Source organism: Canis lupus, chromosome 5, assembly GCF_048164855.1.
Source record: "Canis lupus baileyi chromosome 5, mCanLup2.hap1, whole genome shotgun sequence".
NCBI lineage: Eukaryota > Metazoa > Chordata > Mammalia > Carnivora > Canidae > Canis > Canis lupus.
Window position 1 is genome coordinate 50,770,502 of NC_132842.1, and position 25,467 is coordinate 50,795,968.

The following is a 25,467-nucleotide window of genomic DNA, read 5'->3' on the forward strand; positions in this document are numbered from 1 at the left end:
ACTAGATGTCCCAGAAGCTTCCCTCAGAAAGCAGAAAAATACTTCCATATGGTCTTTACAACCATCCAAGGTGATATGCATTATATCAGTTCTTTCTTAAGGGAAAAAACAGCAACCTTGGTATAATCCCAACTCTGAACACATATTATTCATATTTTTAACAGAAATGACTGTAGAATGATTAGAATTATAAACTAAGAAAGGACAAAAATTATTACTTGCAACAATATTTATGACATGTATGTTGGTGATGAGATCTTTTGCTAGCTTAATTCATTAGTTCCTTATGAAAGAAGGCAATATATAATGCTTTAAAGTTAGCTTTATGCCCTTGACTAAGGTTTTTTACTAATAGGAAATTGACTCCTTCTTCAAGTGCAAAAAACTAAACCTTTAAGTGAGATTAAATATAAAGAAGGTGTCTGCCTCCCCATACACTCTTCACTGGGAGCTTGGAGGACCCCACTTAGAAGCTGGAGACCACTACAGCCAAATATGGACTGTGTGACCTCAACACGACAGTTCCTTGAACTAGGAGTAACCATCCGACTTACAGTATCTAATTCTCTAACCAGCTAGCAATCAATCACATTCTCTACACTTAAACTAAAAAGTGCTATCAGGGAAGAAATAATATGTACAATTGATTTCAGTGGCACAGAAATTGGCCTGAGACAGTGACTTTAGTTATGTGTATGCCTGCCTCTCAGTAGAAAAAAGAGTTCTGCATATAGGTGGAGAAAGCACTTAGAGACAAGCAGAAGGTAAAGACCAAAAGCTCCGTAAAAGGTGGATAAAATTTTCTCATTTCTCAAGTCCTGGTTTTATAAATATAATTGTATTTCAGTCTTTATACCTTTGAAGTTGCCTGTGGGATCCCTGAAGTTGTCTCCCTTCACTGAAACTAGCTTGGATAGCTAGATTTCTTGTAACAAATACTCCCTGGCTTAAGATGCTTAACTGCCAAGGTCCAATTTTCCTTAAAAAAAAAAAAATTAGAATGAACTGGCCTAAATTTTAAAAGTCTCTTTGGAAATGATTATCTCCCAAAGCAAAGGGTGGCCCATCCACTTACCTATTTAAGATCTGTGGCGCCTTTGAAAATTAATGAGCCAAGCTAATGAACCATGTTCAAGAAATAAGCAGCTATTTTGTATTACTGGGGTGATTAAGAAATCAGGACCAAGAGACTGATAATACTAAGTAGCTGTTGGTGCTTGAGAATCAGCATAATCAAATCAAACTCAATACACTAAAATGGAAATGGAATCTGCCCTTTGGTTTCTGGTAGCACTTGTTAATTACCTGTCCACACAAGTTATATTAAAATAGCAATAATTCTGTCTCTTATTCTTACTGTGACATGTATATAATCTTCACTAACAGGGCTTTTTATGTGTATCCTCATGACTCTATTAAGTTTAGATTTTGCTAAACATTAATGTACCAAAACAGAATTGGAAATTATTTATTTCCTTTACCTTACTAAACTTTCAAGCATTAGAAATAATCAGTGTAATTGGCTATTTGTATCAAAAGTACCTCCCCTGAGATTACCACATCAACTAGTTCTAAATCGAATATTATCTCTTGTTTATACAGCATTTTAAAGTGTTTCGGGTGCTGTCCCCTGCATCTCATTTCGTCCTCAGTAGTAGACTGTTTTGCAGATGAAGAGCTAAAGACCAGAGAAGTCTAGTTACCTGTGGGCAGCAACCCCACATTACCACAATAAAATGGTCTAAATAACACAAATGTATAACTTTACCATTTGTGTAGCTGGTTAATCTAACACAGTCTTACTGGGCTAAAATGAAAATGTTGCCAGGGCTGCATTCCTTTCTGGAGCGTCAAAGACCATTATCTTTTTTTTTCTGTAGGTTTTTGGCAGAATTCAGTTCCTTTTAATACTGAGCTGCTCTGACTCCCGCTGGCTGCCAGCTGAGGGCCTTTCCTGGTTTGTAGAGGCCAAGCACATACCTTGGCTCGTTCGTGGTTTTCCTTAGACCTCATCAATGCCAGTCACTATGCTTTCACACTGGTGCTCCCTCCCCCTTTGTCTATTGTCTCTGTAACCACAGTGTGGATGTATTTCTGATTTTAAGTGCCATTTTAGGTTATCCAGTTAATCCAGTTACCTGGATAATCCAGGCAACTCTTCCCATCCCAAGATCTTTAAGCTTAGTCACATCTTCAAAGTCCCCTGTGAGATGTAAGATAGAGCTTTCAGGATTAAAGCATGGATGTTCACATGGGCTCTGGGATTAGGACATGGACATTTTTGGAGGGGCCATTATTCTGTCTACTATGTTCAGGGAAGGCTAATGCACATCCCTGGGGTTTCCTCTCGAGCTCAAAAATTACAGTAGTTGGGGGATCCTTGGGTGGCTCAGCAGTTTAGTGCCTGCTTTTGTCCCAGGACGTGATCCTGGAGTCCCAGGATCGAGTCCTGTATCAGGTTCCCTGCATGGAGCCTGCTTCTCCCTCTGCCTGTGTCTCTGCCTCTCTCTCTCTATCTCTGTCTCTCTCATGAATAAATAAATGAAATCTTTTGGGAGTCCCTAAGTGGCTCAGTGGTTTAGTGCCTGCCACAGATATCTCTAATAACATAGGACTCGAGTAGCAGAGCTGCTTGTACTTCAGCCTCAGCCTACTAGAGCCTTTGCTTGTTCTGGACCTCACTGAAAACTAGCAGAGGTTGACTTTACCTAATAAATGGTCCTAACAGGACTCGAAAGTGCAACATCAAAAAGCCCTAGATGATTACCAGGCATTTTGTTGATCTCTTAATAGTAGGAGATCAGGTTGTAGCTAGCATCTTGTCCTTCACATTGCAGAGGATGTCTCGGCATACATTAGCTCACTGGGCATCTAACATCTTTACCAGTGTAGCAGCCTTCTGAGTTACTGTGAGATTTTATATGTGTGCTTTACCAGGGCATTCTGAAGAGTTACAGTAGGCCATAAAAACTCTGAATGAAAGTAATGTCTTACAGAATGTCCGACCTGCCCAGTTCGCATTCAATTGCATTCTACAGCGCATGGAAGAGTTAACACTGACCTGGAGATAGACCGTGAAGTATGCTGTTGGCTGTTAAGTAGAAAGACAACTTCCTTCTTATTCTTCCTGGTGAGTATGGGAAAAAATACATTTACAAATGAGTAGATCCAAACTATGTACTAGGGACTTCAATTGGCGCTGCTACTTGGTTAAGCGTGTGATAATACACTGACACAGGTCATGATCCATCCAGGTTTTGCAAGTGATGGACCAGTAAACTGAATGGAGGTCTGATTGAGAAAGCTCTCCTTGCATTCTTTAAGCCTTTTAGTGTGGTGGTAATGTCTGTAATTTTCCCTGAGATAAGTTATTACTTACTGGATTGGCAGGAGGAGGAAGGGCATATCTTCAGGGGATCTAGTTGGGCTCTCGAGCTTGGGTTTAAGGAGTCAAAGAACAAATATGTGAGTTCCGTTTTGAATATATACTTAGGAACTGGGGACATGGACCTAAAGAACCCACTGTGAGATGAATGTGATGACAGCTCCATTTATTACTGGACCTTGGTATGCCCCTATTCTAACGGGGTCAATGACGGTTCCCTGGTGTGGTTGATAGTATGGATCGTGTACCCAACAGCCTTCAAACGGTATAGGTGTTCCCTTTTCCCTGGTTTATTTTTACCTTTAATAAATGGCTGCAAGTGTCTTTTGGGGGAGTGCTGGAAGAATCAAGTATATACAGTACTATATATTTTTTTCATAGCATTGTAGGATCTTTCCTCATGAAGACCCAGTCTCTCCTTTAGTTGGTGGATTCTGGATTCAAGAAATGGTTCAGAGAGGAAACTGTTTAAGAGATCATGACTTGCCACTGGCTAGCTGACCTCAGTCTTCTACTCATGTGATCTTCCAGAGATGAGTATATGTGGTGTCAAGTCTAGCCTTGGTCTGACCCATACAACGGCGCAGGCTCTGGACCAGTATAATCCAATAAAAACATAATGTGTAAAAAGAAACAGGTGAAATTCATTTTTAGCATATTTTATTTTATTTTATTTTATTTTATTTTATTTTATTTTATTTTTATTTAATCTCAAATATACACAGTATTGTCATTTCAATGTGTAATCAGTACTTTAAAAATAATGCATGTCACATTTTACATTCCTTCTTTCTTAGTAATTTTTTGAAATCTCTGTATCTTTTACTTCCAACACATCTCAGTTCCAGCTGGCCATGTTCAAGGGCTCAATAGCCCACATGTGACTGGAATACATGGGACAGAACAACTTTCGAGCAAAATTGTACCACAGAGTTGCCCTACCTTGAGTCAAGGGCACTTGGGTACCTCTACATTTGTCAGTTGGGAGGAAGTAAGGGGAAGTAGGTGTGAGACATCCAACATCCTTACATGTTGCTTGCAGAAGTGGCTCTCAGGAGTCAAAGGCAATTCGCTGAAAAGAAATAGAAGCCAATACCACAGGACTTGGAGCTGTTAGGGAATAGGTGTGTTGGCTGAAAAAGGAGGTCTGCTTGGGAGCCACATGGTGTCTACTACCCTAAGTTAATTAAAATCATTTCTGTTCCTTGAATCCAAAAATCCTAAGATGTAACAGAATATCTGAAATGTGGCTTTTTATCTCCTGCCCTTATTTTTTTTAATATTTTATTTATTTATGAGAGACACAGAGAGAGAGGCAGAGACACAGGCAGAGGGAGAAGCAGGCTCCCTGCAGGGGAGGGGTGGGCGCTGATGTGGGACTCGATCCCAGGACCCTGGGATCAAGCCCTGAGCCAAAGGCAAACTCTCAACTGCTGAGCCACCCAGGCAACCCATGCCTTTATTTTTAAGAAGCCTTCCCAATGTGAGCTCCCAGAATCACCTGGAAACTTGTCAGAATGAAACGAACGGGGGCCAGTAATCTCTGGTATAGCCAAACCTCCCTAGTGAATCCGATGTATGTTCAAAATAGAACCACTGAGTTAAATGCATGCTCCCTTGGGGAAGGCAGCCTCAGCCCTAGCACAGCAAAGGGAGCCTCAGGAAATACTGAGGTTTCTTGACCCCCTTATGAAAGGCTGGCAAGTGGCCTTTATGTACTTTACATGAGAGATCCAGAAGGATGGGATGGCCTTCATACCTGATGCATTCATAATTAAGGTAGCATAACTTGCTGCTTCTGTGTTGTAGAATGCTTGAGGCTAGTGTCCTATTTTCAGGGCTTAAAAAATGATTTTTGAGTTTTTACCTGATGTATTTCTGTGGGAAAGAGGAGCCCATTAGAACACCTGTTGGTGCAGTAGACCTAACACATAGTGTCAGAGAAACAAATGACAGCCAAAGACCCATGCCTAACTCCTCTGCCAAGCTGCCCTAGGCTGGCTAAGATTCATGGCCAGGTAGATCTGGAGCATTCGTGAAGTACTGATGAATTTGCTCTTGCGATGCAAGGCTCCTGGCTAAGTTGCAAAGAACAAACAAGTGAGCAGGAGATAAAATAAGTTCAGTGAGAGGCCAGACCCTGAAAAGTCCTCAAAACCAGAGGCAAGGGACCCAAGATACTTTGAAGACAGTCCTTAACTTCAAGCAAAGAGGATTTTATTTACTCGGTATGTTTTGGTCACATAGACATTAGTCACCAGGGGGTCTTGAGGATGGAGTCTGAGAAGCACCCCAGGAGAAGTCTAGCATGGTTGGCCTTCGCTTGACAGAGATCAGATGTAGAAGAGCAGATGCTGTGATCAGCGGGCAACTCTGTTGGGTAGCGTGGTCTTCCAGGTAATCTTGAACAAGTGTGTATTAATTTGTTTAGATTATAAACAAAAGTAAAATCATTTAAAGCATTATTACAGAAAATTTGGAAGCCTCTCCCACAGGAATGTCTGTGAAAGTAGCTAAATTCGAAAAACACCACTCTGAATGATTTTCTTTGCTTCCCCCCACACACATGCACTCTCTGAAAATTTAAGCATCCTTTATTGTGAAATTTGTCCTAGAATTACAAGATTAAGTTAATTTCCTTCTGCAGTCTCTAGTGTGAATGGTAAATTTCTTTTCTAATAAAGAAATACCCATAGATGAAAATGTGGCAACTTGATTATAACAACTAGGACAGAATAATGACAGAGTGCTTAGATACTGAATTTAATTAGTATAATGCCAATTCCTGTTCTCCCAGTTGTCATCCCTCACTGTCTCACTCCAGTTCCAATCCGTTGTGTAATTACAAAAGTCATTGCAAACATTTGCAATTGTTTCTACATGAAATGGTTACTAAAATATTAAAGAGGCAATACAGTATTAAAATGAGCTTTTTCTACATAAAACGCTTCTGGTGGCCTTCATGACGGCCCTCTTCCGTACGTTGGTTCACTAGACACTGATAGACCTTGTTCTATGCACCTTGGCTTGTTTAACCATTTTCAAAGAACTAGAACTTCCTGCAATGTGTAACATTTAAAGGCTGTAATGAATGTATGTGTATGTGTGTGAGAGAGAGAGAGAGCATTTCAGGTACCAGCGTGATTACTGGTATCCCAGTAGAGTACTGGTATTAGAATCATGGCCATTTTCTGTGATTGTGCTGTTTATATGGTGGTGCCCATTAGTAGAGATTCCATTTATTTTAGAATCTGCCTTACCTCCATTTACCAGTTGCATGGCCCTGAGCAAGCCTTTTGAGTTCTTTGCACTTAGTGACCCTCTCTGTAAAACAGCAATAATGGTAGTAGCACCTGTTCAGGTGAAATAGTTTGAACAGTATGTGACACAAGGTAGGCACTCCATTAGAATGTTGGGTATTGTCAATAAAATACCAGGACATATAATTTCCTCTATATTTTTTTTTCTAGAGAGGTGTATATAAGCCACTTTGAAGCCAATTTTTTTATAGTCTCTTAAGACATGCTTTTGGATAAGATGGAAAAATAAGGCTAAATGACATTTTAATGAAATGAAGTCACTAAAAAACCAAATCGTAAGCAATTTGATGAGTGGCTCGATGTCACCGATCAGAGAAATCTCTATGCTACTTCTCAGTATTCGCTGTCTGCTCCTGGCCTGTTTAATATGCTTTCTCACCAATGGCATACAAAGACTCCTTTTTCTCCACATCTTCCCCAACACCTGGAATTTCTTGGCCCGTTGATATTAGTCATTGCCTCTGGTTTAAGTTGGTATCTTGTTGTTTTGATTTGTATTTTCCTGGTGATTAGTGATGTTGAGCATCATTCCTTGTGTCTGCTGGCCCTATATGTGTCATCTTTGGAAAAATGGCTATTCGGGTCTGCTGTCCGTTTTTTATTCTGAGTACTTTTTATTTTTGGTGTTGAGTTGTGCAAGTTTTTTTTATGTATTTTAGCTCTTGACCCCTTGCAAAATATACCATTTGAAAATATCTTCTCCTACTTAGGGTGCCTTTTTGTTTTGTGAATGGTTCCTTTGCTGTGCAAAACCATTTGTTTTGGTGTAATTCCACTGGTTTATTTTTGCTTTTGTTTCTCTTGCCTGAGGAAACGTATTTAGAAAAAAAAATATTGCTAACAATGCTGTTCAAGAGATTACTGTCTACATTACTGTTTATATTTTCTTCTATGATGTTCATGGTTTTTTGGTCTTACATTTAGTCCTTTAATCCATTTTGAATTTATTTTTGTGTGTGGTGTAAGAAAATGGTCCAGTTTTATCCTTTTGTATGTAGCTGTCCGGTTTCCCCAACGCCATGTGTGGAAGAGACTATCTTTTCACAATTGTAATACTATCGCTTCCTTAGTCATAGATTAATTGACCATATAGACACGAGTCTATATATGGGTTCTCTGTCCTGTCCTATTGATATGTGTCTGTTTTTGTGCCAGTATCATACTGTTTTGATTACTTTAGCTTTGTGGTATAGTTTAAAATCTGGGATTGTTATACTTCCAGGTTTGTTCTTTTTCAGATTGCTTTGACGATCCAGGTTTTTTTCTGGTTCCATATAAATTTTAGGATTTTCTAGTTCTGTGAAAAATGCTATTTGTTTTTTGATAGGACAAATTTGACATTAAATCTTTAGAGTGTTTTGGGTAGTATGGGCATTTTAACAATACTGGTTGTCCAAATCTATGAGCATGGCATATCTTTCCATTGTGTGTGCTACAATTTCTATAATATATATTTTATAGTTTTCAGAGTATAAGTCTTTAACCTCTTTAGTTACATGTATTTGTAGGTATTTTATTATTTTTGGTGTAATTATAAACAAGATTGTTTTCCTAATCTCTTATTCTGCTAGTTCATTATTAGTGCATGGAAAGGCAACAGATATCTGTATGTTAATTTTGTATCCTGAAACTTTACTGAATTTATTTATTGATAGTTTTTTGGTAGACTCTTCAGGGTTTTCTACATACAGAAGCATGTTGTGTGCAAAGAGTCACAGTTTTGCTTGTGATTTATCAAGTTGGAGGCCTTTTATTTCTTTTTTGTATGTGATTACTACCTCTAGGACTCCCAGTACTATGTTGAATAAAAGTGGCAAGAGTGGACATCCTTGTCTTGTTCCTGATTGTGGAGGAAAAGCTGTCGGTTTTCAACCATTGACTATGATAATAGTTGTGGGTTTTTCATATATTGTCTTTAAGTACATATGCCTACATAGAGGGCATATGCTGAGTGTTTTTGTCATGAACAGCTGTTGGATTTTTGTCAAATGATTTTTTTGCATCTATTGAGATACTAGTTTTTATCTTTCCTCTTATTGATGAAATGTATCACATAGATTGATTCCTAACTATTGAACCAAACTTATATCCCGGGAATAAATATCACTTGATTATGGTGAATGATCCTTTTAATGTATTGTTGAAATCAGTTTGCTAATATTTTGTTGAGGATTTTGTATCTGTATTCATCAGATATATTGACATGTACCTTTTTTGTTATTGTCTTTATCTGGTTTTGGTGTCCACAATACTGATGTTGTAGGAGCACCTGGGTGGCTCAGTGGTTGAGCATCTGCTTTTGGCTCAGGTCATGATCCCAAGGGTCCTGGGATCCAGTCCCACATCAGGCTCCCCTACCATGAGCCTGCTTCTCCCTCTGCCTATGTCTCTGCCTCTCTCTGTGTCTCTCATGAATAAATAAATAAAATCTTATTTAAAAATAGTGACCTTGTAGAATGATTTTGGAAGTTTTCCTTCCTCTTCTATTTTGTAATAGTTTGAGAAGAATATGTATTAACTCTTTGTTAGGTACATAGTAGAATTTATCTGTGAACCCATATAGTCCTGGACATTTGTTGGGAGTATTGTGATTACTAGTTCAATTTCATTACCAGTAATTGGTCTGTTCAGTTTCAAAAATTGCATGTTTCTAGAAATATACCCATTTCTTCAAGGTTATCTAATTTATTGACATATGATTTATCATAATATTAGAATTCTTTGTGTTTCTGTGGTGTCCATTATTTCTCCTCATTCATTTTTGATTTTACTTTATTTTTTATAAGTTTGGTTGAACGTTCATCAATTTTGTTTATCTTTTCAAAGAACTAGTTCTTGGTTTCCTTGAGGTTTTCTATATTTCTTAGTTCCTATTGCATTTATTTCTGCTCTAATCTTTATTATTTCCTTCTTTCCACTAGCTTTGGGCCTTGTTTGTTCTTTTTCTAGCTTTTTTGGTTGTAAACTTAAGTTATTGGAGATTTTTCTCCTCTCTTGAGATAGACCTATAACACTATAAACTTCTCACTCAGAACTGCTTTTACTGTATCCCAAAGATATGGGACCCTAGTTTGCATTTTTATTCATCTCCATGTGTTTTTATATTTCCTATTTGATATCTTCAGTGACCTATTGGTTATTTAGTAACATGTTGTTCAGCTTCCATGTGAATGTGGGTTTCTCTTTTCAGTTTTTTCTTGTAATTGATTTCTAGTTTCATATCACTGTATCAGAAAAGATGTCATTTCAGCTTTCTAAAATTTATTGAGACTTGTTTTGTGGCTTAACATGTGATCTATCCTGGAGAATATTCCTCATGTACTTGAAAAAAATGTATATTCTGCTGTTTATGACTAGAATGCTACCTATCTTTTGGGGCCATATGGTCCAGTGTATCCTTCAAGGCACTGTTTCATTGATGATTTTCTGTCTGGCTGATGTATCCATTGCTGCAAGTGAGGTGTCAAAGTCCCTAGTATTATTGCATTACTGTCAAGTTCTTTCTTTATGTATATTAATAATTACTTTATGTATTCAGGTTCTCCTATGTTGGGTACATAGATAGTCACAATTAAATCCTCTTGTTAGATTGATCCCTTTATCATTATGTAATGCCCTTCTTGTCTCTGGCTATAGTATTTGATCAACTGATTGATTGGTTGATTGATTGATGGTAGGAAGGGTCAGAGTGAGAGAGAATCCTAAGCAGGATCCATGCCAAGCATGGAGCCTGACATGGGGCTGGATCTTACAACCCTGAGATCATGACCTGAACGGATCCTTAACTGACTGAGCCACCCAAGTGTCCCTATAGTATTTGTTTTATATTCTAGCTTTTTGTGTGTGTGTGCTTCCATTTGCATGGAACATCTTTCTATTCCTTCACTTACAATTTATATGTGTCTTTAGGTCTGAAGTAAGTCTCTTACAGGCATCATAGAGATGGTCTTACGTTCTGTTTATCCATTCAGTCTTTTAATTGTAGCATTTAGTCCATTTATATTTATTGTTTTAAAGATTTTATTTATTTATTCATGAGAGACACACACAGAGAGAGAGAGAAAGGCAGAGACACAGGCAGAGGGAGAAGCAGGCTCCATGCAGGGAGCCTGATGTGAGACTCGATCCCGGGTTTCCAGGATCAGGCCCTGGACTGAAGGCAGATGCTAAACCGTTGAGCCACCCAGGCTGCTCAGTCCATTTATACTTAAAGTAATTGATATGTCAGTTATTGCCATTTTGCTCATTGTTTGTTAACTGTTTTGTAGTTCTTTCCTTTTTTTTTTCTTCTCTTGCTCTTTTTCTTTGTGGTTGATAGCTCTCTCAGTTATTAGGCTTGGATTCCTTTGTCTTTATTTTGTTTTGTATCTATTGCAAGGTTTTGATTTCTGGTTACCATTGAGTTCATATGTAACGTCTTACATATATAGCAGTCTGTATTAAATTGATGGTTGCATGAGTTAAAACACATTCTAAAAGCATTATATTTTTGCTCCCATCCCCCCTAACATTTTATAGATATGATGTCATATTTTACATATATTTTGTGTATCCTTTGACTCATTTTTGTAGGTAGAATTGATTTTACAACTTTGTTTTAACCTCCATACTGGCTTTATAAGTGATTGTTACCTTTACTCTGTTTGCTTTTACTTGTGAAATGTTTTAATAATTTTCTTCTGGTTTTGGCATTTTCTTGCCACTTAAAGAATTCCCTTTAACATATCTTGTAAGGCTGTTTTAGTGGTGATGAGCTCCCTTAACTTTTGTTTGTCTGGGAAAGTCTTTTTCTCTCCTTCTATTCTGGATAACCTTGCTGGATAGAGTATTATGGTTGAAGGGTTTTTCATTTTAGCACTTAAATATATCGTGCCACTAATTCTAGCCTGCAGTTTTTGCTGAAGAATTAGTCAGTAGCCTTATAGGGTTTCCCTTGTGTGAAACAGTTTCCTTGTCTTACAGTGCTTTAAAATTTTTCTTTTTTACTTCTTTTTGCAATTTTATTATGTTTCTTGTTGTGTTCCGGGGATTGATTTTGTTAAGGACTCTCTGTGCTTACTAGACCTGTGTTTGTTAATTCCTATGATTCTGGAAGTTTTCAGGTACTATGTCTTCAAATAAGTTGTCTATCCCCTTCTCTTTTCTCCTTCTAGAATCCTTGTAACATGAATGCTACTATGCTTGATGTTGCAGAGTTCCCTTAACTTTTTCTTTTTGCTGTTAAATTTAGTTGTTTTCCATTACCCTGTCTTCCAGATCACTGACCATTCTGCATCCTGTTGATTTCCTCTAGTGTATTTTTCATTTGAAACATTAGATTCTTCAGCTCTGACCGGTGGTTATTTTTTTACCTTTGTGGAAGTTTTCACGGAATGCATAAACTCTTTTCTCAAGTCCAATGAGTATCTTAATGACCATTATTTTGAAGTCTCTGTCAGGCATATTTTATCTTTATTTTATTTAGGCATTTTACTTTAGTTTTTTGTCTTCTTTTTATTGGGACTTATTCCTCTGTCTACTCATTTAATGAACTCTCTGTGTTTGTTTCTATGAATTAAGTAGGTCTCCTAGTCTTGAAAGTAGTGGCTTTGTATGAAAGAGGTCCTATAGCCCAATCTTTCCTAGTCACCAGGACCAGGTGCTCCAGTGGTATCCTTGTGTGAGCTTCCTGTGGGCTCTTGTTATAGTGGCCCCATGATTACCTTTAGCCCCACTAGCTGCAATGATCTGCTTTGCCTTCTGTGGGTCTACTGGGCAAGGTTTGCTCCCTTTGCTGTTAAGAGCCCAGAATGTGGTGCTATGGTTTCATTTGTGGACAGGGCCCACCCAACAGCCTATGTGCCAGCAATAAGCTTCTCAGCCACACTGCAACTTCAGTGAAGAGCAGAACTTCCTCCTTGTGCAACCAGCTAAGAGGCTGACTAGAGGCAACACTTTTAGCCTGGATTATTCAATTACCTCCCTCCACCTCCTCCAGAGGCGGGACTCACTTTTGAGTGGTGGTGTCCCAGCTGGGACTGCCTGATGAGTGTGATGGGGCTGGAGCTGCTGGAGGGAAGCCTATTAAGGTGGGCAGGTGGGGTGGGTAGTTGTTAGGGAAGCATGGCATAAGGGCACATAGTCCTAGCAAGGGAGACAAAGAATCTTAGAACTCATTCCTATAAGCATCTGGCTATCTAAATTGCAGGAGGGGAAGAAAAAGTGCCCACTGCCCTTTTGTTCCTGAAGAAATCTCCTGAAGATCCCTTCCCTTCCAGCACATGTTCTAAGTTCAGTCAGTAAATCTCTTATACATAAACTCTGAAGCTTTACAAACTATGGATTCTGTGCTGTGTCTGAGGCTGAGTTATTTAGTCTAGTGGCCCTTAAAGAGCAAGGTCTCTGTTTCTTCTCATACCCTGTCTCCCTGAGTTAAGTCTTGCTGGTGTTCAAAGTCAGATATTATAGGCATTCATCTTCTAAGGGGGGATCCCCAGTAATGCAGGTACCCAGCATGCAATATGGTTCTCTCACTTCTCAGTGCTATTGATAACCTTTCCAGTTGTGTTTAGTTGCCATGGTGGCTTGGTTCCCAACTGTTTCTCTGCCCCTCCAACCCTTTACAATGCTTCCTTCTCTCTACAACTAGCTGTGGAAGATCAATTTTACCAATCTTCAGGCCATTTACAGAGTCAGCTGCATGGACAATAGAGGTGGAGGGGAGCAGTGAGGACAAAATGAGCTCAGGATCCTCCTACCCTGTTATCTTCCTGAAAGCTGCAGACTTTTTGTTAGGGATAATATGTCCTCTTGTTGATTGGCCATTTTAATTTGGAGTTTCTAGCATCTGTCATCAAAAGCATCCTAAGCAATACCTTATAATTCTACAATAAGGCAAACTGAAGCTCTGAGACATTGAGTTACTTGTGTAAGCTCAAAATTCAAAACTATTTCAGAAGATCAGATACATGGATATACACATCTGGGTAGCTTGGGAAAGGACTGGAAGCAAAGATGAAGAGATAAGGAATAGCTTAATAGAAGTTTGTGTGAAGAAGGCCTAAGAAATTCAAGTGTCGTATAAGTCAACAGGATGGCAAGCAGCAATAAAATGGAGGATAAAAGTTTAAGGCAATCTAGTTCTTTGTCAGTGATGACGTGGAGCATAAAGCAGGAAGGAAAATATTTAACTGTATTCCACTTGAGTGTATTCTGTTCTCATCTACTGCACTGTGTGGCCCATTCTAGGTACTCCATTTTCATGAAGACATTGAAAATTGAGAGCATGTATAGCATAGTGTGACTCAGATGAAAAGGTCTGATAGTCATGCCATAAAGTTTTAGATAAGAAAAAAATGACTCAGAAAAATATAATTGTATTGCTCAAGACTCTTTAGGGGCAACCAGTAGAAACACAGACTGGCTTAAGCATAATTTTCTGGTTCACCTCCTAAAAGGTCAAGAAGCAACATAGCTTAACCAACAGGCTAGCTCTAAGTGTTTTAACAACGTGGTCAGAGCTCTGTTTCTGTCTTAAGGCTCTGCTTTCTTTGTGTCACCATCGTTTAGTCATGTGGGCTGTCCCCACAGTTCCAAGCTCATATTCCAGCATTTTAGCAACTCCAAAAGATGGATATTTTTCATAGAAGTGCTGGTATAGAATTCCACTGGAGCAACTTGGATCACTAGCCTGTGACCAAAATAATCACTGTGGCCAGAGGAATGCTGAATATGTTGAATGAGAGTAGCCCTGTTATTTGCACATCCTAGAGATTTGGGAGAAAGAAACATTTCACCCCATGGTAAACCATATCAATGGAGAATAGAATGAAGAAAGTTTCCCATTGGAAAACTAGAAGTGGTTCCTAGGTAGGCAAAAATAGAGATGATGACTTAAAAAATACCTCTCCTCAAATATTTGGTTCTCTACAGATTAAAAATATAACCCCCTTATTTAGTGAAGAGTAACCTGACATAAGAATTAATGTGTAGAAGTTGCTGGGAATGTATTTCTAAGCAACACAAAGAACTGTATGATCATTAATAATGAATAGGTTGTACCAAAAGGGGAGGATGTCCTATCATAGGAAGTTTGCAGGCCAAGGTTAGGCGGCCACCTGTGAATGCTACAATACAAAATATTTCCTGGTAGGGAGGAGGAACAGAAGAAATCGAAGGCCCCTTACAACTCTAAACCTATATATTTTATGATATAGTCTATATATCTATAATAAATATAATTTATGCTCTATATTATATCTATAATATAAAATATATGTGATAATAGTCTATAAATGTTCTAAAAATCATCTGTTGTTCGTTTTGTTCCTTTAAATAACTCCTATAAACTGGCATTTCTGGAAGTTCTTCGGCTTATCAGAACACTGGATAATGAATTTTGACCAGGTCTTCTGTTGTTATAGTAACTAGAGAAAGACATCACAAAAAGGATTAGCTTGTGATGAGAGAGTTTTTAAATAGCCATTGCCACAAATAGAGAGTTGATATATGTGGTAAGGCCAGAAGAGCACTGCAGATGACCCATCCCTTTAAGAGAAAAAATTCCAGATGAGATATACAACCATAAAGCATGACAGAAATTTCAAATAGAAAAACCTGGATGAAAAGGAAAGAAGATAAAAGAGCTCTGAGTAGGTACTGGTACAAGATCAGGGTTAGAGTTCATAAGAGGAAGTTGCTTTGAATAAGAAAGCATGGTATTCTTTAACATACCAATTCAGAAAGAGCATTTCTATTTAAATCAGGATTTAGTTGTAAACTCAAGAACCATTTGGAAATATGTTGGTGCCACGTGAATAGAAATTGACTCTTCCCTGTGTACGCAATGTCTCCATCCAACTGGGGGAGAAGAGACGGGTGGTCCTTCTGTGTCAGTCAAACATACCTACTGACCTGACAAAACACAGCTAAGTCTGATCAATTGTCTTAATGGGTCAAAAGTGCATGAGAAATAAATAATTTTAATTTAGTGGAAATTGAAATTAAGCTTATTTCAGCATAATTGTTAATAACCTCTGCTTTGAATAAATCTTTTCCCATATGTTTCACTGTTTTGCAAACACATAATTGTTGTGCCCAAGATCGCGAATCCGAGAAACCACCAAGGAGCCGACACCAATGCAAACACACGAGGGTTTATTTACAAGCTCTAGGTGGGTTTCAGCTTAGTTTTTTATAGACTGGTCTAGGGGATCTTCAGAAGGGGTGGAGGAATTTCTCAAGTTCTGTTTACATTTTGATATGGGGCTTTCAAGGGCATTGAGCTCTGTTCTCATTCTAATAGGGGCTTCCTGCCCTTGGCTTGGGCTGTTTTTATTCTAACATGAGGCTTTTTAGGATGTTAAGCTGTAAGCTGTTTTCTTCCTGTAACTGAAGTAAGGTAAAGTTCAGCTCTTATTCACAGGGGCCTGGGATGGCTGTACTTGTGATAACGCTAAACTTGAGGTGGAATGGCCTTGATTTTTCTTGGCCTCCACAATAATAAGGACTGGACTACATTTGAAACTATTCCATGACAAGGCACGGTGATCTCTGAACTTTGTACAATTGTATACAAAGCTGATGTCTCAGCTTTTGCTCAGAGAAGATGCTCCATAGTCCTCACCAGATTTGCACAAAGAACTATGACCAAGAGCACTAAGTGATCGTTCGACACAAAATTAGCTTGGGAAACATGTACAATGAATCCTGTGATAACTCCAATATTGCTCTAAAACTTATAAAAAGGGGGAAAAGATAAAGCTAATGGCTTCAATGAAGTGCATCTCTAATGCACAGATTATCACAAGATGTTTTCACATACTATAGCTGGCATAGAAAGATTGGAACAGCCAGTCTTAGACTCTTAGACTTCTCTCTTAGATAACAGAGGAGGCTCTCTATGAATTTATTAATAAAAACATTGTAGAATATATTTCTCAGTATTTTTTTCTGCAGGTTTATTCAGCACACAGGCTTTCAGAAAATCAAGTAGGTAAGCTACAATTCAAGGCAGTATTATCTACAACACTGAAAATCAGAAAATATAAACATTTCATAGATTTTTTTTTTCATTTCATAGATTGTTAAAAAACTTTAGACTTTTAAGTTTTCCAAAAGCTAAAATTGCATTTGTTTTTTCTTTTAAATCACATTAATACTTCTGGTTAGGCAAATGGCTGTAATTAAAATAAATCTAGGGGATCCCTGGGTGGCTCAGCAGTTTAGCGCCTGCCTTTGGCCCAGGGTGTGATCCTGGAGTCCTGGGATCCAGTCCCACGTCGGGCTTCCGGCATGGAGCCTGCTTCTCCCTCTGCCTGTGTCTCTGCCTCTCTCTCTCTCTGTCTCTCATGAATAAATAAATAAAATCTTTAAATAAATAAAAATAAATAAATAAATAAAATCTTTGTGTCATTAAGGAAAATAATAAAAATATGACAGGAAAAAAATGTTCCTGATGCATGTGGATACTGAACACACATGCTTCTGATAATATCCATTTCTGCATGGCCTTGCCACACAGATGCCATTTTTAATTTTTTTTTTTAATTTTTATTTATTTATGATAGTCACAGAGAGAGAGAGAGAGGCAGAGACACAGGCAGAGGGAGAAGCAGGCTCCATGCGCCGGGAGCCCGACGTGGGATTCGATCCCGGGTCTCCAGGATCACGCCCTGGGCCAAAGGCAGGCGCCAAACCGCTGCGCCACCCAGGGATCCCCAGATGCCATTTTTAAAAAGTAACCTATGAACCCGCATGTTTCCTGTATGTCATAAAATTTCCTTCACCAAAACATTTTTCTGTGCATTATTGACTATGAATTGCCCTCATGGCTTCAGCCATGACTGAATTTAATCCCAGTCTAGATGTATGTATATTGCTGAAATTCCAAACTCGATTTCCACAGTAACAAGTCCTTTTCTTTTGCTCTGAGGCCTTCTTTGCTCTTCCTGTTATCCAAGCCCTAAAGTTCTGGCATGCTGCAGCTGCCCAAAGTCTCTGAGACCCCACAATGCACCAGTGAATGATTGCAATTGACACCTGGAGACTTCAACCCCAAGGCAGATGAAGCTGCACTTTCTTGCCCCTTTAACTGAGACCGCCATACTTCTTCCCAGGCCTGATTGCCATGTAAAATAGGAAATCCCTCTGTCTCTGCTCCAGGACCCCTCTGTGATCATTCAACTAATGTGTACCATCATATTCTAGGGACTAAAGATCTCCAACTACTTTCTGCCTTTGTTATTCTTTCTTGCTACTTTTTCTAAAATATCTTAAAATATTAAAAATTAGCTAAGCCAGATCAATAAAAACATATGGCAGAATGAGTTTTCATGTCCTTAAATTTACACCATTACTGACATACTTGATTTAGTAATTAAAACACTTAGAACTATCCAAGGGTACTAGCCTTTTTATACCATTATTAGACCTAGCAGTTGTTTCTCATCTTGTAGCTGAGCACTTTTTTTTTCTTAAAGGAATAAATCAGTGTCTTAAACTTAAGGAGAGTATACTTAACATCTTCCTTTGGCCTAAAAATCTGAGGGGGGGAGAACAAAATGTTTTCTTGCCCTATATATATATAAAATATATATAAATATTTAATAAATATTTATAAATATTAAAAATATTAAAAATAATTTAATAATATATTTGTAAAAATAAATATATAAAAATATATTTTTACCTATATATATAGTATCTATATATATATTATTATCTATATATATATATATATTTTTTTTAAATCTATTTCTCCATGCATCTCTCTTTTTTCTACTCCCATGTTATGGTAGCTGGATATTTTTGGACTCTGATGAGAATATCATACAACTTCTTAAAATGTCTCTTATACTTTGTCATATACTATTTTTAGTGATGATCCTTAAAACAGTGTTTTCTGAACAAGACAAGTTCTGTTTGGCAGTAATGTTGTTCATAGACCTTTGATGTAGCCTGTTCTTGGTCTACTCAAGTGATGTTTCCTTTCTAGTCTCAAATGTACAGCTGAAAGGCAGAATGATGTACACCAAGAAGAATGCTCAGCTTCTTGCAGGGTTTTTAAAATTTACCTCTGTTCTCTGGAAGTAGCGGTATTGCCTACCTTTACTGCCTAGAACTGTGTTACTCTGAACCTTCACTCCAAAACAAGCCCTTCCTGTCTCTATGCTTACCAAAAGAATTTTACTTTTGGAATCCCTGGATGGCTCAGCGGCTTAGTGCCTGCCTTCAGCCCAGGGTGTGGTCCTGGAGTCTCGGGATCGAGTCCCACATTGGGCTCCTTGCATGGAGCCTGCTTCTCTCTCTGCCTATGTCTCTGTCTCTTTATCTCTCTCTCCCTCTCTTTCTCTCTCATGAATAAATAAATAACATCTTTTTAAAAAAAGAATTTTACTTTTTAGCATCACACTCCCCCAAAGGCTATGTAGTGCCACAGTTCTGAACCTCTTCACCTCCCCAATTCTTACCCAGTTATTTCCTGGTAGAAATACCTTTAATAAGAGTAGTAACTTGGTAGGGAGAAATAATACTTGAAGATTTGGTAGTGGGACAGAGAGACAGTTGAGTCCCCTAGGGACAGAGAAACAACTGCCTAATTTTCTTTTTTTTTTCTTTTTTTTTTTTTTAGAGAGAGAGAGAGAGAGAGAGAGGCAGAGACACAGGCAGAGGGAGAAGCAGGCTCCATGCACCGGGAACCCGACGTGGGATTCGATCCCGGGTCTCCAGGATCGCGCCCTGGATCAAATGCAGGCGCCAAACCGCTGCACCACCGAGGGATCCCTAATTTTCTAAGTGACTTAGATCCTGTGACCCTGGGTCTACGAACAGGCTGTAGTAATGGTAGGAAGGGTCTTGATGCAGATATTTTTAGGTATACTCTTTTTCATAAAGGTGAGCCTAGATAAGTCATGAAAAAGAACTCAGTATAATATTGCTCATTGCAAAAAAAAAAAAAAAACATACTGCTCATTGCCCTCAGTTTTTGGAGGGGATGAACATTTACCTTGTTTCTTTTAGTGGAAAGTGGGAGAAATAGAGGCCATAATTGAGGCTTCTAGATAAATGCTATATTAAACAAGGAGTCTCTTGTGGGAGCTTATCTTCTCAAAGCGCCTTTGAATTTTAATCCTTTTTACTCAAGCACAAATAATTTTTTCTAAATTTGGTGTTTTTCTTGAACCTGATTACTATGCATAGCAGGTTGTATTTTTGCAAAGATGGTCAAAAAAATATTTCGCATTTCACATGCATTTCTGCAATGTGACCTTGATGATATTCCCTCATCAAGAAGTGGAGTTGATTTCTCCACGTCCTTGAATCTGGGTAAGAGCTGTACCTCTTGAGCAATAAAGTATAGAAGAATGGGCCTGGCACTTTCCCATCTTGTTTTTTGGAAAACATTCTCTCCGGAAGCTCATTCTGGAAAGTTAGCTGCCATCTTAGGAGAAGCCTATGCTACCAAGAGGATGGATACATGTAAGGTGCTCCAAGGCCAAACCCCAACTGACCTCCCAGGGGACAACTAGGATCACTTGTCACATGAGAATGAGTCATATGAAATATCTAGCCCAGTAGAGCTTTGAGATTATGCATGCCCCAGCAGCTATGTGATGATTTCATTCAATATGAGAGCCTCAATGTAAAAACGACCCAGCTGAGCTTATCCATAGAACTGTGAAAGAAAAAAGATACTTTTGTTTTAAGCCACTAAGTTTAAGGTAATCCGTTAAGCAGTAAGAGATCATTGGAATATTATCTTAAAAAGAATTTTTTTAAAAAAAGAATACTATCTCAAATGGAAACAGATCCTGTAAATCGTTGTTTCTTTTACTCTCCTGAAGCTGATCTTGAGCTTTCAATAGTATTTTTTGGAAAGCAGAAGGTGAGTCTAAGTAATTTTAAGACTAAGGATAAATTGAACTAATAATATGATAATGGTCCAAATAGTGTATAAACGTTTGTTGGTATGTATATGTATGTATTGGTTGACATACTAGTTCACTAGGGCTGCTGTTAAAAAAAAAAAAAAATCACCACAAAACAAGTTAGTGGATTAAAACAAATTTATTTCACAAGCCTGGAGTCTCTAAGTATGAAATCAAGGTCTGTGCTGACAGGGACATGCTTCCTCTGATACTTCTAGCAGAGAATCCTTCCTTGCTTTTCCAGCTTCTGGTGCCACTTAACATTCCTTGGCTTCCTCGGTTTGTGGCTACATCACTCCAGTCTCTACCTCTATCTTCATGTCACTTTCTCTTCTATGTGTGTGTCTTCTCTGCATGCTCGCCTCTTTTCCTACCTAGATAAGCCAGGATTATATCATCTCAAGACCCTTTACTAAAATATATTTGCAAAGATCCTCTTCTCAAATAAGATGCTGTTCACAGGTTCCAGGGATTTGATATGGTTATCTTGGGGGGGGGGGCATATTTAGGCCAACAATTGGTATGGGAAGCAACTAATGCAAGCAAGTCCCTACAACCCTAAGGGAAAGTAAATAAAGCTTATAATTATCAAGCAAGTGGATGAGTTCATTGCCTAGAGTTTCAAAAACAGATGGTAGTTTATGCTGCAGTGTGAGTTCTTTCTGCAAAATTGATGACCAAGTGTGGGATACTGTGTTTGCCTTCTGTTCAGTTGTTATGATCACTGACACTACATATATTAGTGTGAGATAAATGTAAGCTGAATGAGTATTTGTAAACGTATTTAAACGAAGCTCAGTTAAGGGTTACATGGATACTAACAAGGTTAACTTCATCAAACAATAAGGGATAGCTTTTGTTACACCCCATTGGGATCCCCCTGCAAAATGCTTTATACTGATCCCATTTTCATTGGCATTTAGCTGCTTTCTTAGTCATCTTCCTCTTTTATCCCCCCTTCTATAATTACCATAGATATATTGCTTATCTTCTTTACTTAAAGTCTGATTATTTTCCTTGGCACTGTTCCAGACATATACTGCTACTTACTTATCTAAGCTTCTTATTCATCTTACATTCCCTAAAGGACAAGATCTCATAGGAAAAACTCATAGCTCATATTCTCACACTAAAAAGCATAAGAACTAGTTAAGTGAAATGCCAACTAAACATGCCAGTAGTATTGGCAGGTGGTATGATGCCTGGTGGCAAAAGCATGAAACATCCAAGTCAGTTAATGTTGGCATTTGCTTTATCAGATGTTTATGATTTGTAAATGCAATTACTATTGATTGAAATTGTGCGGTATCTGAGCCAAGATTAAACAGATAATTAAATTCCTCTGCTGAGCTATCCATGTAATCCATTAAATACTTCTACTGGTCAAAGTTGATTTTGAAATAGAGAATGTTTAAATACACTAATTCCCTCCGCCTCTCTATCCATCTCTGTCTCTTTTATACACACACCCACACTGATGGAGAAGCAATGGTCATGATATGATCTTTGAGGAAAAAAGCAATGCAGAAAATAAAAAATGTCAGAATTTTGAAATTCCTGCTTTTATCTAATTTTAGAAAATAAAGGCAAATGGAAATTTAGGCATTTGTTATACTACATTCATCTTCTAGTCTACAAATCTCATTATCGGGAACTATGATCTCAGTCAAGACCTAAGCAGTTTTTTAAAAATACCAATGCTATGAAAGGAAGCCATCACTTGTCTTGGAGCATATTCAATGAGATTAGTGACACATGTAGATATGTATAATACAGGGGGTCCCAATATTGCATGTATAATCAGCTTACTGAACAATCTGAACAAGACAGTTTTATTTTCCACCGCTACTCCTTTCAAACATAATTTATGAGATCTACCTTCCATGCTCCCTAATGACCTCTCATTCCCATTTTAGTGAGTACAGTTCCATTTTAGGTGTGAAAAGTACCATTAATCAAAATGAAAACGAACTTTGTACATGGTCTCTAATTTTATAATTTTAAACCAATAAATATCAGGAGAAGAGATGTTGGTCATACCATCTTACTCTTCCCTACATTCCTACTCCTTACAAGAAGTTCTCTTAGGACCTCTCTTAATTAGAAAACCACTATATTAGTTTGCCAGTGTTGCCATGACAAAATACCACTGCCTGAGTGGTGGAAATAACGAATTTATTTTCTCATAGTTGTATATGCTAGTACTGGCCATCTATATAACCCCTTTGGGGAAAAAAATGTCTACTCAGATCCTCTGCCCATTTTTTAATTGGGTTGTTTGGGTTTTCTTTTTTTATTGTTGAGTTAAGTTATTCAGACAATTACGTTCTTCATATACTTCATATCATATCAAATATATCATTCATGAATATCTTCTCCCTTTCTGTAGGTTGCTTTTTCTTTCACTGATGCTTTCTTTTGCTATGCAAAAGCTTCTTATTCTGGTGTAGTCCCAATAATTTCTCTTTAATTCAATGAATAATCATTGAGCCTCCTTAGAAATAGGACATTATGCTGATGTAGAGTTACCTATCTTAATTACTACATTACTCAGGGTGTGTTTTTGTTACTGTCGTTTTTGTTGGTTTTGTTGTTGTTGTTGTTGTTGTTGTTTGGTTGCTAGTAACAGAAACCCAATCCAAACTAGTTAGTATTTAAAACAAAACAAAACAAAACTAAAAACTCCTGGCTCACAACCTGAAATATCATGCAACATTAGGATAGTTCCAGTTCATTATTATTGATTTTTCTTCATCTTTTGGTTCTTCGTTTCTCTTTGTTAACTTTGTTCATAGATAGGTCTACCATTCATTGGCTAGTTTTAAACTTAAAACAGAAGTTTTAAACTTAATGTCTATCAGCTTAGGACCTCAGTGAAATGGGAGTGCTTTTCCAAGAGCACCGACTAAAGTTTCTGGGCCACTGTTTATTGGCTTTGATAAAGTGAGTTTATGTCATGTGATTACCTTTGAATCATCACTGTGGCCAGAGAGAACCAATATACTGATTCGTCCAGTTCAGCTCTGCTCTTGACACCAAGAAAAAAACTAAGCCCCACCCAAATGACCAAGAATTAAATAAGGTCCTCGTTGTTCTCCAATTAAAAAGAGGGACTAGATACCCAGGAATGAAAAGAACACTGACCTGCTACATCCAATCTCAAGAAACTACAGAGTACAATAAGATATAAAGTACATAAACAGCTGTACTTACATCTGTACTTACATCACATCATGTACTTACATCACATCACGATGATGTGATGGTAAATGTCTAACTAGCTTTCTAAGGGAAAAACAAAATCCCTGATTTGTAGTGTTTGCCAAATCAGAGGTGTACGTGTTCCTACCATAGGTGATTTCAGCCTATCAATATGATGTCCCTGATTCTGGAATTGGAAAGAGATGCATTTTCACCCTTGGCTCTTATGATCCAGTATGACCTATTAATAGTACACCACTATAATTATTAAAGAATAGGTAGGATTTTCATTTGAGGTAGTCAGAGGTGGCTTAATATCGATGTAGTATATGATCCAACCTTGAAAAGATCCACAGAATATTTGCAAGTTCATTGTATGTGCAGTAGAATTAAAAAACAGAGATTTACTTTATCTCAAACAGGAAAAAGGAGCTATTACAGGATACTTTGGTCTGAAATGTTTAGGATATATCTTTTAAAGCCCTATATCAAGGTAGCCTTGATGTAACATTTTTGGGGAGGAATGGTTATAGTGGGGGAGATGAATTTTTGATTCTGAAGGTCCCATCAGTAGAATTGTGAAATCATTCCAACACTTCCTTCATCTTCTAAAATCTCCTTGTTTTATTATTTCAACTTGTTCATGTCAGACCTGATTTATGTGTGAATGTAACTACAGGCCTTTCCATTAAAAAAAAAAAAAAAAAAAAAAGTCCAGTTTCCTCAAGAGAAGTGACCTGGGAGAAATAACATTAAGATAAAATTAGCATAAAGGAGTCATAGAATTCCACTTTCATCTCTGACCTACAAAGAGTTTTGAAGTCATAATTACTGTCCTTAAAACAAGAAATAATTGAATAAGCTGAAAAGCAATTGCTTTTCTTGGATCTCCGTTAGGAAATAGTGGTTATAGGACAAACCATCATCCCAAAATCTGGAGAGAGAGAAAAAAGTCCAGAAAGTCATAGCCGGTATGTGGTTACCTGGAGCAAAAGTGGCTTAGATCCATTAACTAGTAGGAATACTTAAGTGGTAATTTTAATGACTTGCTGAATGTGGATTAGTAAGAAAAAGAGAAACTCCTGGGGGTCACATTTTTAAGGTGAACCGATGTTGCGCCAATTTACCTCCAGCTTCCCCACTATGTTCTCACAGTAGGTACCTGACAAAGAGCAAGCACTGTGCAATAAACCCAAAGAGTGGGCTGCCCAGGTGGCTCGGCGGTTTAGTGCCTGCCTTGGACCCACATCGGGCTCCCTACATGGAGCCTGCTTCTCCCTCTGCCTGTGTCTCTGCCTCTCTCTCTCTCTCTCTTTCTCTCTGTGTCTCTCATGAATAAGTAAATAAAATCTTTAAAAATAATAATAAAAAATAAATAAACCCAAAGAGTTCTCTATACCAAGGGCCTATGAAGTAAAAGGAAAGGATCCCAAAGCCTTATCCAAATTGAGAGAAGGGCATTCCTTACCCTCTTGCGTACTCTAGCTTTCTGTCTTAGTTAAGGGGGAAGTAAAAACTACATTATGGGACAAGAATTGTGAAGGTCACATACTTAAAACACAGGACCACAAATAATATCATAGAATGCATTGCCTCTCCCCTAGTTTGCCACTACATAAAGCTGACTGTAGCTACAGTGAATTGAAGCTCAAAG

The 25,467-nt window shown here is 38.0% G+C and overlaps 2 long non-coding RNA genes across 7 annotated transcripts in view; one reads left to right on the top strand and one right to left on the bottom strand.

Moving 5' to 3' along the window:
* LOC140633699 (uncharacterized) overlaps nucleotides 1–25,467 on the top strand; it is a 69,572-nt gene that overhangs the window by 18,913 nt on the left and 25,192 nt on the right. For 3 of the 5 annotated variants that reach the window (XR_012031293.1, XR_012031288.1, XR_012031290.1), the window contains exons 5-6: nucleotides 2,997–3,130; nucleotides 5,633–5,782. This is a non-coding gene — a long non-coding RNA (uncharacterized lncRNA). Of the gene's footprint in view, nucleotides 1–2,996; nucleotides 3,131–3,766; nucleotides 4,017–5,632; nucleotides 5,783–15,785; nucleotides 15,877–25,467 lie in introns of those variants that run through there. The other 2 variants (XR_012031291.1, XR_012031292.1) reach the window with 2 other exon arrangements.
* LOC140633698 (uncharacterized) overlaps nucleotides 1–25,467 on the bottom strand; it is a 59,930-nt gene that overhangs the window by 5,593 nt on the left and 28,870 nt on the right. Inside the window, exons 3-4 of one of the 2 annotated variants that reach the window (XR_012031287.1) lie at nucleotides 3,062–3,127; nucleotides 857–979 (exon numbers count right to left, since the gene is read on the bottom strand). This is a non-coding gene — a long non-coding RNA (uncharacterized lncRNA). The remainder of the gene's footprint in view (nucleotides 1–856; nucleotides 980–3,061; nucleotides 3,128–25,467) is intronic. The other variant, XR_012031286.1, reaches the window with a different exon arrangement.